Here is a 20,672-nt window from a genome sequence, read left to right as displayed (position 1 = left end):
AACAGAAAATATGAAGTATTATATAACCAGTAGTGACAAACCATGGATATATAGGATTGCTTTTTGAACAACATTCTGTGTTGTCATATATGCCAGGTGTGTCAATGAATCAGGGCAAGTCACAGATAAACTATATCACCTTTAGGAAGGGTCTACATGAATATGAATGTAATTTAAGTAAAATGACTTGTTCTGAGAGAGAAGATTGAGCACTACTGCATTATCTGTTGAGACTAGAGAAGTTAAATTAGGATAGAATGTTTGGTGGCCTGATCAATGAGTACATGGATGGATGGATGGATGGGTGGATGGATACAATGGTAGAGGGATACAAGGATGGATGAATGAAGAGGTGTTTGCATGAAGAAGTGACGTAAATACAAAAAAGCAGACATGTATAGTTATGATTGCTAATGGCTGTTGGACAAATCAGAAAAAGTTATATTGTATGAATAAACCTTGTGGAATGCTTTATTACAAAATATTATAAATATTTTTATATTTAATATGTTAATATTTACAGTCTCTTTTCACATTAGGTGCTCTTTTCTTTTGTTAAGAGTATATCTAACACTTGCTGCATAGTCTCCACAGTGACCAGAGTTCTTAATAGAAAATGCTGCTTGTTTAATTCAAGGTGAATTTTTCATGTTAAGCACAACATGTTTCTGGATGTGTAGTGTACACAAATAATGCAAAACCAAGGTTATGGTTAACAACAATGAAGCAAGTTTACTTCTTTCCTATGTATGAAGAATACAGTTTTTTTATTGTCTCAACAAAGAAATGTATATATAATTATTGCTATAGTGAAAAAGCTAAGGCAAATTTACTTGTAGAAATTTGAAAATGTAAAATAGGACAAAGCACCTTATAGTGCTATTACAAATGTAACTTACTTGACTTTAGAATATTGCTGGTTTTGTAAGTTTATTTACCACATGCATTTAGGTATTAATTATGTATTTGAATGCCAGTCGAAACAAAAGTCTTCAGCTATTTACATGTGCAATTTCCTCTTAAATATTTAGTTGTTCTGAAGGTATGGCCCTCAGTAGAATTATGAGCACCTCTTAAGGAAAATAAGAAATATCTGCAACAGAAGTTACATAGAGTTTTCTTCAGTTGTATAATCACTGACTGCATACAGTACATAAAAAAGATATAACAGCACATGGCATACATTTTTATGAAGCTGTCAAAGCAAAGGTTGCAGTGTTTTGCTTTTGAAATTATGGCATTCATAAAAATAGAACTGCCCAGCCTCAATTTTCCTACAACAAGATTGTATCATATTTACATGTTCTGCATTTTTCAGTCTCATCCATTATAATATCATCAGCAGGAAATTTCAGGTACTCCATGAAAAGCTGAAACAGAGTGGTGAAACGGGTAAAATGTGTTTTTAATAGATAATGATGAATGATACATTCTGTTAATATTAATCAAGAAAAGGCAAATGAAGTAAACAGAATTGAAAGATTTCATTTATAGCAGTGTTGACTTAAGAGAATTTATACCTTGAAGAAAATAATGAACTGCAGTTAATAAATGTTGAAGTCCTTTTAGTACTTGAGAATTCCAGCATCAGATGCCTGTTCTATAGACAGCAGTAATTTAGAAAACCAGTACGTTAATGACCATATGTGGTCTGAAGACATAACAAGAGTAGTTTTGTTTTTGTTAATTTTGAAGGAGTTCTTGAAATGAGCTTGCATTGAAAAAGGAATGGTGCATGTATAGGTTCAGAATTAATTGATCATTACTCATAAATTTAACAAAAGTGACATACAACATGAGAAACTTAAAACACAAGCATGTTGAAGGCTAAAAAAATGTTGATGGATAATCCAGACGATAGTGGGATAGATTCCGTCAGTCACTTCAAATAAAAATAAATTTCAAAGCTGCAGCCATTAATATTTAAAATCTTTCATTAACTGTTACCAATTCCCTAAAGGACATTACTTTCAAAAGTATGTACTACACTGTCATCTGCTGATGGCCAGCAACATGTTAACTGTCATGTAGTCATATCTGTTTTAATGAAAAGATTTTACAGGAGCTACAAATTTAACCTCTGGTAAAACTCTTCCTATACTCCTATAGTCAGGAACCAAGATAAATATAAAACAAATAAAAGTGAAATTTTTGTAACTATTAATGGCCTCCTGTTTGGTAGATGACCTTGTAAGTAAGAGAAAAAGGTGTACTAGTCATCAATTCAGAAAGCAAAGTAATGGCATTATTCCTTGTTATGATGTACCTCAGGTATCCAAGGAATTTTCTACCTACTCATATGAAGATTGGTAGCAATTTGAGGAAAATCCTTCTACAGTTTGGCTTCTTCATCATATTTGGGAAGGCATTATTTTTTATTTTGAGTTAGTCATTTTGTTCATACTTTTGGACTTTGTAACTGGCAATGCAAATATTGGTTTCTTACTATTAGCACAAGCTGACATTTCTCTGATGACTAGGTCAATGAAAATATATCAATTAATTTATCATTGAAGTAAAAATGTAGATGTGAGAAAGGGTTGTTGCTGGCATATATGATACTGCCAAAATAACTGTAGTTTTCAGATTTTCAGAATAGTACAAAAAGGGCCAGAAGAGTATTACATTAGGTTTTCGCTGAACACATACACATCATGTATCATTTTGTTTTATTTAATGTTGTTTTGCTGACACATAAAAAAGGTAGACATAGACCCCCCCCATGCACTTAAGGGTATTAGGCCATAATCATTGCATAGCTGATAAGTTCTAAATGTTGACATTTAACTTTTTCTATAAAAAATAGTTTTTTGTAATTTTCTAAGTGACTGTGAGTGTGTGCGTGCGTGTGTGTGTGTGTGTGTGTGTGTGTGTGTGTGTGTGTGTGTGTGTGTGTCTGTGTGTAAAATGTATAACTTACATGAATACAATAATTACTAATTACAGTAATACAGTAAACCTGTACCAGTTGAGTAAGTTCATACCTACAACATAAACTGTACTTTAACCAAAAATAATTTAACAAAACAATAGACTGATTTCTTATTAATTTATTTCAATATGGAAAATTCAGATAGATGGTGTAACATCAAGATAAGCCTATCCCAATGTAAGTGATAGAAATAATAGTGGTCCCTATGAAATCCAGGAATTGCATAGCCCTGCAGCACAGTACCCTTCTCAGAATCATCTGTTACTAGTGTAAATGAAAAGTGCAGTTTGAACAGGGACCACTAAAACTAGCACTGTTTTCACCTACAACTGTAATTCTTAATCTAAGATCTAGACTTAATAACTAGAACATTGTACCCTTGCTCATCCTTTGATTATGCCACATTTAACAATGATAAATTAATGACCTGCATCTCAGTCATCTAAGACCCATCTAACATCCACATGAAGAGACAAGTACTATGTAAAGATTCCAGTAGAGCACAGCCACCTGTAATCCACTTGGACAAATAGGTACTCAATAATCTTGGCACAAACTGATGGCAAGGTCAGAGTTCGTCTTCATCATAATCATATCATACTGCAAGAAGCAAGCAAACACTTTTTCCTTTGATATGCACAGATCATTTGACCACTGTTTGATATTTATAACATGGAAAGGTCCTTTTTACTGTAGGAAAGGTTGCCTACATTCTAAACTGTTGCATCCTTCCATAAAATAATATAAATAAATAAAATATACCAGATTTATAATGTCAAACGTATGTCAGTCTTACAATTGCAACAGGAAATAAATGAAAGGGTCCTCTTCATATTAACTTGTATCTTCTTATATATGATAAACCCACATTAGTCCAATTTAGTAATAGTATAGAGTACAGATATTCACACTGACATTTACAATTTATAATGTATATCTTGAAGTGACCTGAAGTTGTAATGGCTACAGTACAGTGAGTATTTATTTCCTTTCATTAAGACAATTATGAAATTAGTTTTTCACAATGTTGGGCAATAATTACATTAGTTTTTAAAACCAAAAAAAGAAGAACTTTACATAACTCTAACAGAAGAGCATCCAGACCCAGGGATTCAAACACTTTCTATTTATCTATCTGTCAGTTTGCAGTGTGGAAAATGTAAATTGAATCATAAATTCTGTACAACTATACATTGCAAATGTTCTTCAGTTAACATGCCACCATTAGCATATTTTGAGACTGAAGGTTGATTGGCATACAGCCTTATATACAATGTATGAAAGTGGTTCAAAACTAAGGTATAGCATGTATCTACTTTCAGAGTGACTAAGTGTATAAACACTGTATATGTACATGCATCTCTCATGAGTATGTAGAAATAGTGTGCCAGCTTTTTGTACGCCTGTAATGACAAAGCATAAACTAGTGCTTTGACTGATCAAACTTCAGATCTGCATTAATCTCATTCAGATGTTTGTAGTGTATCACTAGGCATGCAGTCCAGAGACCATTAAGCAACCTAGCCCAAATTTGAAATTGCCACAAAGCAATGTCTAGTTAAGTAACTTCCTCAAGGTTACGCAGCATGCAAATAAAGACGGAAAGATTTAAACTTATTATCTTTGACACAGGAATCATCTCATTACTAGGGCAGATATGATACAGTCTTTCCTTTCATATTTTAAGCCCTTGTATACAAGTTTATCCAGATGGACAGTAACAAGTAAAAGTAGTCTTGGATATGGAAGATCATCTGTCCTTGTTATTTTTATAAAGGAAATAGTCCATACTTTAAAATGTCACTATAGATGATACTTGACTTTATCCCATCCTATAGCTTGATCCTGTTCTAATAATTATAAGCCTGGAAGTCAAGGTCTACATTGTACAAAGAAGAAAACACTTTTTGAGAAAATTTTGGAAATAGATCTGAGGCTTTGGAACTTGCAGTGATTTTGTGGTAGTGAATGTGCATGATGATATGGTAAGAGACAGGGTGTTATAATAAATGTGTTTACATTACCTAATAGGTTTTATGGAAAAGGATCTGCCTGCTTAGTTCACAGGTGAAGAAAGAGTGAAGAAAGAAAAGATATCTTGATATCATAATCCGATTCTTGCAGGCTCAGAGAAACTGTTACTTTAATAGGGTACTTTGGCATGGCAAATAATTTTAGTAGCCTAGACACAGATGTATCATTCTTGGAGGTAAGACTGCTAAATTGCCCATGGCACAAAATATGTCCATTGAGGAACTTCCTAACTGCTCTAACCTCCAGGCTTGGGAAGTAACACATTTGATCTTATTGTATAATTTATTGTACACATTAATCTCCCTTAGTCGATCTCTGATTAGGTTCATCCTTTCATCTATTCAATTTCATTATTTTTCTGTGAAGATGATGCATTCAGGTGCCCACACATTTTTCAACAGCTCACACTGTGATATACATAATTGCATGACAGGAATAAACCTAACATCTAATGCCACCAGTTCACCTCTGTGACTGAGCAGGAACACGTCCAGCAAATCAAGAAAAAGCAAATAAGTTTTGACAACTACATTGTTTACGAGTGATATATAAACAGATACATAGCCAACGTTTGTATACTCCAAAAGCAGCCCTGGAAATCTCAGTCTGCAGCCACACATAGATGGAATGGTTTCCCAAGACAGGATGAGGGCAGGAGACCATTTGATTCCCATCAAGAGAGGTTATTTTGTAAATCAACTGATATCTTAAGAATGTATCTGTGATATTTAATGTCAGAAACCATTTCTGGGTGTTCCAAAGATGGGGTGAATCTCGAAAAACAAACTACCAGGCTGAGTCCTGTAATATTGAGGTACTAAAGTAGGCCATGTTTCCTTTAGAGATCCATTACCAAAAATTCCTTGCAAAGGTGTGAAACTGATGTTCAAGTGGCTGTGGCACTCATATCATCAAAAGAGACATCTTTGAAGCAAACACTGGAATCAGCCATATCTTTGGTGTTGCTTTTTTAAGGGAAACATTTTTTAACATGTGACAAGTCAATCTGATGACAAAAGATAATGAAATTATAAATCCACTTAGAACAGATTTACTAGCAACTTCCCTCCCTTCTATCACCGAAGCAAAGACTACTATATGTTCTGTATTCCTTACAGGGTTCACTTGCTTCAGGTATCTGAGTGCACAATCATTGTGTGAACAGTTTTTTTTCCCCCTGGCTTCAGGCTTCCGTCTCCACAAAGAAAGCAGAAAAAAATGGACTGTTTAAAGGACGTTTTTTTTTCTGAAAGTTCAGGTAAGGTACCCTAAACATTAGGGCCTGTCGCTCTAAAATCTTATATTTAGTTATATATCCTTAAACTAGTATACGTTTCAATGGAAAGCAAGAAAACATGTTAATTTTGAAGTTCAAATTTCACAGAGGAAAGTGTTATCCCATATATGAAGTGGGCTGAGATCCAGAACCTGTTGAAGGAACTGTTTGAAGAGTTGAAGCAGGCCATATTCTCCACAAGTTCGTAATGTGCATAAGAAGTAGACACATGGACACTGACCACAGAATAATAGAGGAGAAAATCATAAAATTGTCACTGTTAAGACTACAACAGACTGCAAGTTAATAAAATGGGATGGCATGAGTTATCACTTCACCCAAATAGAACACCTGTTCCATTTGACAGAGATCTGTTTGATAGAAGCTGCACTGGACACTTTAGTCACTTCTGGCACCTCAGCTATTATATCTTGCAAGATCAGTGGAATTGTAACATATGTCAGACACTGAGGTTGAACAAGTTTTCATCGCAAGTATGGAAGACTTCTTTTGGTAGAACCAAGATGGTAAGATGATTTAGCCAAGGCCTGAGATCCTTTAACTACACTCATTCCTAGCCAAATGGGAGAAATAAAGGGATATAGTTAATCTTGTTGACTAGGATGTGCACTGGGTTGTTGTGCCATATTTTTGTCTAAGATCTATCGAAAAAAACTCTAGTAAGCACATGAGATAAATTGTGATTAAAATATATTGAACTATATACAGATTATCAAAAAAAAAGAAAAAAAGTTATTTAGGATTCAGTTTTGTATCATAGAGTAGTAAAGTACTGAGTATGACCCAGACAACTCAGGTTTGATTAGTAATTCTGAGAAGTTGGGGAGCTGACTGGGGGTGGTGGGGGGTAGGGGTAGCTGTGAACAACTGATACTGACCTGCCCATGCTTGTGACAGAGGTAGACCATTCTGCTGCCATGTTTTCTACTGGGGTGAAGTGAGAGCAATGCAAGTGGTATATAAGTCTGTGATGTGCTCTTTTCTCTGCCGTGCCTTCTTGGGGAATGTGTGTGTGCAGCAGTGCCAATGCATCAGCTGCATGGACGTAGGGGTAGATCAGAACATTGTGATTTTAAGGGTGCAGGCCATCCATGGGGGGGTCTTAGGTCAGAAAATGCTAACTGCTGCATGACTCTCTCTCTGTACAGGGCTGGGTGTGCTGATCAAGGTATTAGAGGTCTGATGCTTAACAGGTAGTTGGAGGGACAGAGTACAACTACTTGTTGCTGCATATACTGTTACTTTGGCAAATTCAGTAAAATAATAGTACACATTGCATAATACAAAATCTTGAATACAGCACAGGAAAGTGATGGCATGTAAGATATGGGAGGGCTGTAGAATGTATTACAGAAATGGAGAATGAAGGAATGAATATTAAAATAGCAAGTACTTAAAAAGATACAAAGTTATAAAACCTTATATACATAATTAAAAACAAGATTAAATGACATTAAATTTGTACTGACATAGGACATCTAAGAGAGAATATACTGTCATCACAAATGCAGGGATAAAACTTATATGACTTTGTTTGTGTCTTTTGGCTTTTCCCGGTTAGGGGTCGCCACAGTGGAACTCCGGTCCGCTAATGATTGGCAGTTGATTTTTATGTACCGGCTTGCCAGGCCTGACGCACAACCTTCAATGAAGGTACGCCCATTCACACGTCTCCACACAGAAGACGCTCTAGCTGAGAATCGAACCGGACAGTGTCTTACTATGAGGCGACAACGCTACCGCACTTTGTTTATTTTATCACATACATGTTGTGTCAGTTGCAATGAATGAAGGGACTTTACTTTTTGAATAATAATTTACTGTAGCAACTGACAGTATCAAATGGTAGCTTGTTTCATATGTTAACTACAAAATTAGGGAAGACAGCATCAGTACAATGTTTAAAGACCGTGGATTTCTGGTAGAATTAATACAGCAGAGTTGTCTTAATAAGGAATGTCATAGCAGTAGGTAGGATTGTAGAATATAGACAGTTGTGTGAAAAGGGTAGAGATTGTAGTTTTAATTCTTTGGGGGAGGAGGAGGGGTAGAGAACCATTTTCAATAACTCTTTGCTGTGCCTCATTCTTAGGAATGCTCTTCATTCTGAATCTTAAAAATTCTATGTTCCATGGAGTGCCACATTGAAAGAGCTTGTCACACATTCACTGTTAAGATGTTTTTAACAAATAACTATAGAAAATAATATTGAATAAGACTAGATGTTATTAGCTGAACAACATAACTCTTTTTATGTATGAGTAAAAGCTAATATACGTGCTGTGAGCTTCCTGGTTGAAGGTATTAGTAAGTGTTCTGTACATTGATCATTTGCTTCATGCTTTGAAAAATAGTGTTCCACATTTTGGAAATGGAAGGTGGACAGCTATGGTTCAAATCATTGAAAAGATTACAATGGTTAACTCTGCATGGTGCGAGGAAGGCGATAGAGAAAGCAGTTAATGAAAAAGCTGATGCATTACTGATCCACAGCAGAGTTTGGAGAAGGGAAGAGATGAAACTAGTTTATTCCTGACATGTAGTAGGAGGATGTTCATCGTGTTACCCTGCTGCAGTCATCACACTTGGGTTATCCTGTCGTCAGGCGGTCCTGCAGTCGGCCAGAATTCCAAAGTCTTGGTCCGGCGTCGGTTGCTGTCGCCTCTTCCCTGACGTCAGTGTGCCAGGGGTATATATAATGCAACCAACGCCATTTTCTTCAGTCTTTCTTGCCGCGCAGTGCCCAAAGCAGAAGCAGTTCGCAAGTGCTGGTCGGCCGACTAATGAGATTTTCGAATTCGAATTTCAGACCGAAGTCTTCTATAAAGCTAAGTACTCCGTTAGGGAAACTTTTCTTGCCTCAGACCAATGTCAGAAAAAGTTAACAATTGTATTTCTTGTGGGAAGCAAATACCTCATAAGGATTTCCATTCTTATTGCATACCTTGCCTAGGCCCAGACCACGATGTCACTTCTTGTCGGTTTTGTGCTAGGTTTAATAAGCATACTATTAAAAGACACTTTGATTTCACACAACACTACTTTGGTAGGAAATTTAACTACAACATGCCGTCAAAGCAAACGACTACTGGCGTGCACAAAAACCGCAGGGATAAGGACAGGCAGCCCAGGCCTAAGCCAGATTCCGAGGCCTCAGCTGATCCAGTCTCCGGTTCTCCAGTCCTCAGTGAGCTCCGACGCAGTCCCTGACTACCGCAGATCTGGAACCCGAGACCGCTTCGGAAATTTTGACGGAATGTACCAGGCCGACACAGCCTTTTACTCCAGGCCCTTCTGACAACTTTACTTCAAAAGATGTCGGTGCTACAGAACCGCCATCAGTTTCTGAAGGCATTTTCAGACCGACTACTCTCACCTTTAAAACGTTTTCCAAGTCGAAGACTCCTTCTAAAACTAAAAGGACTGCACTTCAGTCTCCTGTTCAAGGCCCTATGCCTAATTTTGCTTCCTCTGAGCAAATGTCCATTTCTTCAGACTCCTCTGAGGACCAAGACTATACCTTCTCTCCTTATGAAGATTCTGATGCTGAGGACTCTATTCCCTCAGCTTCTCCTCCTGAAGACTACTCCTTTGGGGAAACTTTACACACTATGAGGGAACATTTTCACTGGGAAGGTCAAGACTACGATGATTCAAAGAAAAGGCTCAGAGAGTTTCTTTTACTCCCCCAACACAGACCACTTGCCATCCCACCAGTTTTGGACATTGTGGATGATGTCTATTTACAATCCAGTTTCAACCCAGACTCTCTACCTCCTGCTCCGGCTAAGCCTGACAGATACTACAGAGTGCCTGATTCCCACAAGGGGGCTAAGGCTTCTATGGCTAAAAACCCAGTACCTTCTGAGAGGGATTCCAGAGCACTAGACAGGTGGGGGAAAAAGGTTTACACCTCAGCCACACTAGCTATGAGGGCACTGAATTGAAAATTTCATATGCTTAAGTATCAGCAATTTCTAATCTCTCAGTTAAAGCAAAGAATAACTACTCTCCCTCAACAATCTGAATTGAAAGAAGTACAGGATCTGTTGCAAGCCACTGAGCAGGTGGGCAAACATACCTTACAATGTGGGTTTGATTCTTTGGAGGCTTCCTGCAGAGCAGCTGTCACTGGGTCTGTTATACGTAGGCATGCTTGGTTAAAGGAACAAACTCTGCCTGATTATGTTAAAACAAAACTACTAGATGCTCCCTTACAGCAGGATGTTCTTTTTGGAGTTAAAGCAGAAGAAGTTTTAAAGAAAATGGAAGATAAGGCAAAATCTATGCAGGCAGTCAAAGATTTCCTACAAGTACAACCACCTCGCTTCAGCAGAAACTGGCCAACAAAAAATTGGTCCTTTCCAGCCACTGACAGATCGCAGAGGAGTAAATACAGATGCCCAAGGGGCAGATGACAACCTCAAGCCCAGTATAAACCTCGCCAGTGGGGCACTACAACACAGAAGGGAGGAGAAGACAGGCCTCAATCCACCAGAAGGCAAACTCAATGACTTGCACCTCATCTGGCCAAGCAATACTCTCTTGGCAGCCCCTTTGGGGGGAAAACACGCACTTTTTGCAGACAACTGGCAGTTAGTCACAAAGAACAAATGAGTCCTAGACATAATTTTACGAGGATACAGATTCCACTTCCACACCTTGCCAATGAAAAGAGGAATGCCAAATTTGCCACAAAATCAATGGGCAGAGGCACAAAAGCAAATTACAGCTCTCATGGACATGAGAGCCATTCAACTGGTACCTACTCGAGAGCAAGGCCAAGGCTTTTACTCAAGACTCTTTTTAGTGCCCAGAAAGGACAATGCCTGGAGACCAATTCTGGACCTTTTAATTCTAAACACTTACTTACAAGTACCCAAATTCAAGATGCTAACACTACAGCAGCTACTTCCCATGTTGGGCAAGGAAGCATGGCTAGTAACGTTGGACCTCAAGGAGGCATACCTGCATGTCTCTATCAGACAAAGTTGCAGAAGATACCTCCATTTCATTGCAGGTTCAACCCATTACCAATTCTCTGCACTGCCCTTTGGCTTATCTACTGTGCCCAGAGTTTTCACAAAATGCCTGGCACCAGTAATTGCATACTGCAGACAAAGAGGAATTCAAATATATCTATACCTGGATGACTGCCTCATCCAAGCAGAAAGCAAAGACATTCTCTTACATCATCTGGCCTTTGTAAAGCATCTACTAAACTGCCTGGGGTACACAGTAAATGAAAAGAAGTCAAAACTAGTACCCTCACAAAAAATGACATTTCTTGGTGCCAGCTTGAACACAATGGCCCAGAAGGCTTATTTTATGCCAGACAAGCAACTACAACTGACTCAATATTTCAAGACAATGGCAACAAAGACCCAATTAACTGCAAGAAAAATTCTGCAGGCTTTGGGCTTCATGGCATCTTGCATACTAATAATACCATTTGCAAAGCTGCATATGAGGAAATTACAGTGGTACCTAAAAAGCGTATGGTCTCAAGACAGCCACAGCTTGGACACAATGATATCTCTCATTCCTTGCCTAAAACAGGAATTTCTATGGTGGTCACAGGCATGTCACCTCAACAAGGGTCAGCCTTTCACCTTGCCCCCAGCCAGGCAGACTATCACAACAGATGCTTCAGACTATGCCTGGGGGGCACACATGGCAGGACAATGCATTCAAGGCCTATGGACTGCAAATCAAAGAAATCTGCACATAAATCAAAAAGTGATGCTAGCTGTACAGAAAGCTCTGACAGCCTTCAAGGATCTATTACATCCAGGGCAACTTGCAATAAAGACAGACAACGCCACGATAATGTGGTACATAAACAAACAAGGGGGTACACATTCCTACCCTCTATACAGGCAAGCAATGATCTTATGTAACACAGCTCTGGCCTAATAAGTCCAGTTACAAGCTCAATTCCTGCCAGGACAGAAGAACACATTGGCAGACGACCTCAGCAGAAACATCAAAAATCCCCACGAGTGGAAACTAGATCCACAAATATTTGCAATGATAACTCAAAAATGGGGCCTTCCAAACATAGACCTGTTTGCCAGTCCTCAAAACTACCAGCTGACAAAATTTTGTACAAGGACCTTCCACCATCAAGCTTGGAAAGTGGACTCTCTCTCTTTCAGTTGGAAAAACCTGACAGCATATGCCTTCCCTCCATTACCTCTCCTCACAAAGTTTCTTTTGAAGGTCAAAAAGGAGAGACCATGACTGATTCTCATAGCCCCAGACTGGCCATGCCAGCACTGGTACCTACTATTGAAAAATATGGCCCACAGCCCACCATGGATATTGCCTCAAATACCCCATTTGCTCACACAACAAAGCAGACAGATTCTTCACAGCCAGCTCAAAACTTTAAATCTGGCTGCATGGCAAATCAACTAAACAACCAACCAGCTCCACTTTCACAAGCAGTTCTAGATGTTATTCTGGAAGCCAGGAGGCCAAGCACCAGGAAGGCTTATTCGGACAAATGGAAAAGGTTTTGTGCCTGGAACCAAGCTAAAGGCCAAGACACAATTCAGCCTCACATGCCTCACATTCTACAGTATTTAGCTGAGATGTTGCACAAAGGACTTTCCTTTTCCTCAATTAAAATCCATGCTTCAGCTATTTCAGCTCACTACAACATGGATCCACCTTTATTTTCACATCCTCTTCTAAGGCAGTTCCTCAGCGGGGCAAAAAACATTAGACCACCCAGGAGAGCTCCTACACCAACATCGGACCTCAACTTGGTTCTGGAAAAACTAACATTACCTCCCTTTGAACCAGCTTTCTCTGCAGATCTTCAGTTCCTATCTTGGAAGACTGCCCTGCTCCTAGCAATAACTTCAGCTGGGAGAGTCTCAGAGCTACAGGCACTAATGGCAGTGGAACCTTTCCTCATTTTTCATCAAGACAGAGTTTCTCTACGAACTAATCCTTCCTTCATGCCTAAGGTGGTTTCCAGTGTAGCTTTGAATCAAACCATCCACTTACCCACCTTCTTCCTCAATCCACAGAACAAAGGTGAGAGACTCCTGCATTCCTTGGACATTCACAGGCAGCTTCGTTACTACTTGGACAAAACTAAGGCTTTCAGAAAAACTGACCAGCTCTTTGTATCCTATGCTACAGCTTCTCAAGGGAAGGCTATATCTAAGCAGACCATTTCTAAATGGATATGTCATTGCATATGTTTTTGCTATACCCATCATGGGAAACTAGTTCCTGCTACCATTAGATCCCACTCTACCAGGGCAACAGCTACCTCTACAGCCTTTCTCAGGGGGGTTCCAACCAAGGAAATTTTAGAAGCTGCAACTTGGAGTTCAGTACACACCTTTACCAAACACTATCACTTACCTCTAAGTCCAAGGCAGGCTTCGCCACTGCAGTTCTGCAGGGCCTTATTGCCTCCACTAACCCTCTATGATACCTCCCCCCACGTTTGCTTTGGGATTCAACCCAAGTGTGATGACTGCAGCAGGGTAATACGATGAACATAGTACAGTTTTGTACCTACCATAAATGTAGATGTTTGAGTGTTCACCCTGCTGCAGTCCAGGTTACCCTCCCTCCATCCCCTCTGATCTTCTGGAAAAATTTCTTCTATGCCTTACTGATGTATTTGCTTATAGCTGAAGGGATTTTGTGTTTGTGCAGTGTTCACTCCATTTGGTACTAATTCTGACCACCTTTTTGGGGGCACCTGACATCTGGGGCAAGAAAAACTGAAGAAAATGGCGTTGGTTGCATTATATATACCCCTGGCGCACTGACGTCAGGGAAGAGGCGACAGCAACCAACGCCGGACCAAGACTTTGGAATTCCGGCCGACTGCGGGACTGCCTGATGACAGGATAACCCAAGTGTGTTGACTGCAGCAGGGTGAACACTCGAACATCTACATTTATGGTAGGTACAAAACTGTACTTTTCTTTGATAGTGCATCAACATCTTAGAGTGTAGTTCACTGTTTTTAAACTTGCATATTGATGAATATCTAGACTGAAAGAGTAATCAAGCGCAATGCCTAGAGATTTATTAGACAGGATATATTTGTCTGGGGAACCACTAGTTACTGAAATGGTAAATTGTAGTCTGTAATGATTTTTGTATGTGATATACTCAATAAAAATAACTATCTTACTTTTCATTGTGTGTAGTAAACAGTGGGTGCCTTTTAACTACTGCTAACTACTGCTCCATTTTGGGAAAAGTATCTTGACTTGAAAATTGTTCACCTATGAGAGACTGCTTTTACAGAGTAGGACAATATCAAATATATACCACACTGTGGTAAACCTGGGACATTTACATCCCACGAGGTTTATGAAAAGGCTTAATAGGAAATGCCCTAGGACAGATACTTGGGTAAGTTTTGTAATATTACTCTGAATTTGAATGTAATTACCTAACTGGTAATCCAGTTAAGGTATTCTAGTGTAGTTTTTTTGCTGTGCAAGTGTTTATGCAGTCAGTATGACTAATCGTGTTGAATACCTTTGGTAAAGCTAGAAACAAGTGCAATAACATCTGGCCCTTCCTAAGACCATTGCGTATGTACTAACTGACATATAACGGCTCTATGTTCACTGAGATACTTTTCCTGAAACTGCTGGAAGAGAATTATTTTCAGCTCACTGATGTCATTGCTGATTGAAAACATTTTCTAGAATATTAGACTGTGGATTAAGGATGGATATGGGTCTAAAAGTGCTTGGTTCAATGAGGAGCAGCCTTTGCAGATGAAGGTTATCTTCAAAAGAGAGTGTATAGAGCCTCCCTTAATATTTATATCTGTTAGATACTTAGGATAAATAGCCGCAGAGTGTAAGTTGATTTTAATAAATACTGTAGTTGTAAAGTTTTTTACTCGGAGCCACTACCTTTTATTATGGAAAAATTACTTCCTAACTTAGCATATGTGAACCTCTTTTAGTTTAAACTAGCTCTATTAGGAATATCATAATGGGTACAAAAAAGTGGGTTTGAGCATGTGTCAACACTGGTCTTATAACTCTACTGTTTCACAGTCACAATCATGAAAGGAAGGAAAGAAAAAGGTTGGAGCTGATTTAGACCTTTCGAAAATACCATAGGAAAAATAATTATTGACGTAGTGAGAAAACTTGGTTCTGTTTGTCACATTTGAAGAACATGATGCACTGTTTTTTAGACCCAATACCAGCAAAGAGATTTGCAATTTTGTATTTACAATACTGTATACCTACCATGTTGTTACAGTTGTAAGTGACTTTATTAATTTTGCCATCCAGGACTGAGGGGACTTTTGGACATGAAAGGATAGGATAATTTATCCCAGGCATGGGTGCACTCAAATTATCTGACTAGGGGAAGTATATAATAATTGCCCATGGGCTGGGTCAGGCCAGTCCAACACCAAATGGATAGTTTAGTTCAAGCATCAAAAAGGAAACTGGCTAAGCTTTAAATCGCACATATGAACAGGTAGCCTAGGACTTGCCTATGAACTTTTGAGAGGGATTACACCATTCGATGTATAATGTTTTCTGTAAAATAGTTCTAAAAAAAGAGTCCAGGACAGGAAGGTCATCTAAAATTATTCAGTCTTTGTTCTCTATGATGTAGGTAACTTTATCAAGGTCAATGTTTTGTATGATAATAGTTTTGATGAATCTATGCACAGACGTTTTCTTTGACTTTGCTTGCAAAGTGGTCATGTAGAGAATCTGAAAAAATTCCTACGGACATAATGTTTGCTGTATGGGTTATAAGGACCTACTCCAGAATGGATTCCCTACCAGAGCATTTTACACTATGAGCTGGAAATATGAGATATTGCATCAGGCTACATAATAGAATGTAGATTTGAGATGAGTAAATCTTGCTATAATTAAAATTTTCTGGACAAAGTCACCTGATGGATTTCTGATTTGCAGTTTTCTGCTTAATATTACTGTTAAGGTGTTTTCTAATACAGTGTGTGGGCTGCTTTAGGTGAGATGTAGACAGCATGGTTTTTAACATATGTAGTGCATACTATGGGATATTTTGTGACAATGGACTTCAAGTAGTGACCGGCTCAGGCAGTTTTCTGCAAGGACAACAATGCTGGCACAATTTTTGAGACCTATCCAGCCTGAATGTGTTGCATCCAGTTAACTTTACTTCATTATTCTTTATGTGGGATTTTAATCAAGGTTTGGGGATAAAATTTATATTGGGATTATAGGGCTGCACTGATGCTGTTAAACAATTACATTTTACTGCATATACATATTTTTGTGGATATAATTTTTAGGCTGGCAGAGGTAGACCACACATCATCAGGAAAGGATGACAGCCATCCACTTTCTGTAAAATTTGAGACTGATGAACTAATTAAGGGTAATTAAGCTGACAGAGCTATTTTATGCATGTTTGTGGGGAGAATTAAATCTATCTGAAATGGAAATAAGTATATAGGACGTGGGAAGGGAAAAACTGGGTGAGGTTATAGAAGAAAAATACTGGTAAAGTGCAGCTGTTTAAGTAAACGTTCCATAACAGTAGATGTTCAAATGTTCACTGCTGCAGCAGCCTAACCAGTATGGGTTATATCCTGCATAGGATATGACTGTGGGCCAGTTCCCAAGCTTTCAGGGCACATTCCATGATCCCAAACCTGCCTGCTCAAGCTGAGCTCAATAAAAAGACAGGTTTGGGCACCAAGCCTTTCAGAGCTTTCAAGCTAACTGAGAGATGGAGGCTGAGCCCGGAAAGGACACTGCTAGGAATAACAAAAAAATAAATAAATAAATAATAAATAAATGTTCACACCCTGACATTTATTTTTTTATTTATTTGACATGGGTTTAATGGGAACATTGACTGGGATAATATCTCATTTTCAGTGCAAACCTAGAGACAAAAGTTCCACATTGACATAACATGATTACAGTTAAATAAAGTTATTAGAAAACCTAAAATAGACAGTAAAAACAAAATGAAAACTCGAGCAAAGCTAGAAGTTCCACTGAGTGACCTCCCAAACCTCTTGTATCAGAGGCACATGGGATATATGCAAATGATCCTTATGAACATCAGGTGTTTCAGCTCATTGACGATTGCCCCTGCATTTGATTATGCTCTCAGTGAATGATAGGAGGGTAATTGTACTGTGTGTTGGGCAGAAGTCTTCTTGGGTAGCTGTTAAGATCCCTTATCATAGAAAATAGTGGATGAGTTGCTTATGAATACATCTTTCAAGAATTTTTGAGAGAGGTGATAATGCAATAGGCGGAAAATTAGACATGTCATCAAAAATACCACCTTTATGAAGAGGGATAAAATATGATTTCTCCCATAGTGAGAGTATGTAGGATTCAGCTGTTGATCTATTTATAAAGGTAGAGACTAAGCACGCTATGATATGGGCAGCTATCTTTAAGTATTCCGGTGGGAGACTGTCAGCTGCAGTGGAGCAAGGTTTGAGTTCAAGTAGCATTTTTTTATCATTGATGTGGACAGAGGTCCTAGGTGGAAGTTGCTTGCAATGGATATAGAGGGTGAATTAGATTCATATGTGTGTGTGTGTGGGGGGGGGTAAAGAAAGTGGTAGTGTGTATGGTGCATGGCATATGGAGAATGTTTGTTTTTTGTCTAATCATTGTTGGCTGAATTACTAGGGCAGGATGTTATCGTGGTTGTAGAAAAATCATTGGGTGGGGGCAAAGAGTTTTTAGTTAGTGAGGCAATGCTTTCTGTAAAGTGGGTAATTAATAAGGTAACAATTTCTAGTAGAAAGCTGTTGTAAAAAGGGCTAGGTTTCTTGTTTGAGTCTGGATGTACCAGGTTATGTACTGATGTCCAGAATTTGTGGGAGTCATTTTTGCTGAAGTTGTAGATGACTATAATATTGTTTTTTATCTAGGGCAACTTGTTTTTTACTCAGATTGCTCAGTTCTCTATCAGGTTGCAGGTTCTATGGAGTTTAAGGTTAAGCCATTCTTTCCAAGCTTTGTCTCTGTTAGACATTGTAGTTCTTGTTTGGTAAGAGTCACACTGGGTGGTTAATTTTCACTTTTTTTTTTTTTTTTGCAAAGTGCGGCAAGGTTGTTTAGAGTATTTAAGAATAAAGTGTTAAAAGTATTGACTGCCTTGTCAAGTGGAAGAGTTTTTAGGGCAGATCAATTTATATTCAATATATTGGTGAAGTAGCCTTCTTTGAATTTAGTAAGGTTTCAGGATGTTTTAAGTTGGTGAGTGTTAAGTTGGTGGGTGGTATTTCTTTAGATATATGCTGGAACATGGCCGCTAAGTGAGTTTGGATAGGTTCTAGAGGCTGTGAATTTATTAGGGTCAGAGACCAGTATTCATTCTAGAACTGCACCTTTACTGTTCGTATTATTAAATCTAGTGTATGTTTTCATAAGTTGTGTACAACCATAAATGTTTATATCAGCTGAGGGAGAGTCTGGCATAAGGTCTTGCCAGTCAATATTTACATCTCCAAGTATGATTTTTTTCATAAAGTATACTATTAGTTGTCTGAGAGAGGATTTCTTCTAAAGCTGTTAGATTATTTCCAGGTAGGATACAGACTGTAACAAAACATACATGTTTTTTATTGTTAAGCTTTAACAGTGATATAACTACTTCAGCATTTTGAATTTTTTGGATGTTGTGTGAATAAGTAGAGATTGTATGAACTTATATAAACTAAAGCTACTCTACCTGCTTCTTGTGGGGCCTATCATTTCTGATAGTACTTTAACTTGGAGGGGAGTAGTTCAGACTCTCTAATGTTAGGATTATGCCAGATTTTTCTGAAGGCAAGAATATCAGGTTAATACTGTGACATCCAGGCATGTAGTTCTGTCATTTTGCTACAAATTCTAAGGAGGTTGATTGTGACAATATTAATTTTTTTTTGGAAGACAAGTTGGTGAATGATGGGCTGTGGGGCTTATTGTAATAGTTTTATTATTATGGCTAGGTGGTAGTTTAATGGTAAGATAGTACTGCTCGGAGGAGGTATACTTCGAGGTGGTGGCTCAGTGAGCGTTAGTTAAGCCACAGTTTTTTAGGGGTGGTTCTTTACTATTTAGATTAATTAGGGAGTTTTTAGGGGGTAGGGTTAGGCTGGCATAAAAACACACCAACAATAAAGGGGATAGAGGGAGGGAGTGGCTACTACAGCAGTGATCATTTGAATATCTGTTGTTATGGTAAGTTTATTTACAACTGTACTATGTTCATCATAATAATCACTGCTGCAATAGCCTAAGCTACATGGGTAGACTACCATAGCTTAGAACAGCTGGGAGGTAAAACGAGAAAGGTTCACAGCCTCCTAAAAAATGGTCCTAGGAAAGTCTGACCAAAAACTGGAGAAGGAATCTAGCTTATAGTGCCTTAAAATTATGTACAGAGGACCGCATCACTACTTATAGAATACTTCTAGAGTACAACCCTTTCCAAAAAGCAATAGATGATGCCAAGGCCCTGGCAGAATGTAGCTTGATTAGTTTCATTGTGGCAGGAATAACAAAACATAATAGCCCAAGACTACTGATTGGAAATAGTCCGCTTTGATACAGGTTACCCCTTCTTCCTACCTTCACAACAAATGAACAAGTGGTTGGAATTTATGAAAGATTTAGTTTAGTCAAGGTAATAGCCGAGTGATCTGTGGACATACAAGGTATGAAGTATACTTTTCTCTAAAGAATATAAGAAGATGGATAGTTTGGCTTAATGTAAACTCAGACACAACTTTATGCAAAAAATAAGGATTAGTTCTGAAGGAAATCATGTCTCTGTGAAAAATTAGACAAGACTGACCCAACATGAGTTGCAACTCAAATACTTCCTGCAGAGGTCAGAGTAACCAGAAAAAAACTGTTATCCATGTAAAGAACTTCAAGTTAGCCAGATGAACTTGTTCATATGGAGCACATATTAGCTTCTCTAACACAACATTAAGATCCCAAGGAGGAATTACTGGATTTCTAAGAGGTCTATTATGCAAAACCTCTTTCAAAAAAAATCTGGGTTTGGGAATGCCTTGAATGAGGGATCCATGTACAGCCATTCTGAAATGGTCAACAAATGAACAATGATAGAGGAGTAAGACAGACCATAGGAAAGTAACTATCACAAATATTGTAAAACAAGGGAGTCACTAGCCCTGAATGGATGATGGTTATGTTGTTGGCACCAACTAGTAAACCTTCAAGTTGTTTGATGTTGGGCTATATCAAACACTCCTTGTTCTATGTGAGTAGGTCCAGTATTTGATAAAGTTTGTGGTAATTGCCTCTGGCAATTTAAAAAAAAAAGATAGAACTACTGTTGCATGGACCAGAAGGGTGTCACTAAAGTGATGTGTGGAGTGTCCTCCTGAATCTACAGAATGAACAG

General features: G+C 38.3%; 1 protein-coding gene across 1 annotated transcript in view; it reads left to right on the top strand.

The window, feature by feature from the left end:
• The window catches only part of KCNC1 (potassium voltage-gated channel subfamily C member 1), a 796,343-nt gene that overhangs the window by 749,233 nt on the left and 26,438 nt on the right, over nt 1-20,672 (top strand). The gene's annotated exons all lie outside the window — the stretch shown is intronic.

The sequence above is a fragment of the Protopterus annectens genome, chromosome 9.part0 (genome assembly GCF_019279795.1).
Source record: "Protopterus annectens isolate FY-2018-M chromosome 9.part0, PAN1.0, whole genome shotgun sequence".
In the NCBI taxonomy this organism is placed as follows: domain Eukaryota; kingdom Metazoa; phylum Chordata; order Ceratodontiformes; family Protopteridae; genus Protopterus; species Protopterus annectens.
This window is presented reverse-complemented; position numbering and strand designations above follow the sequence as displayed.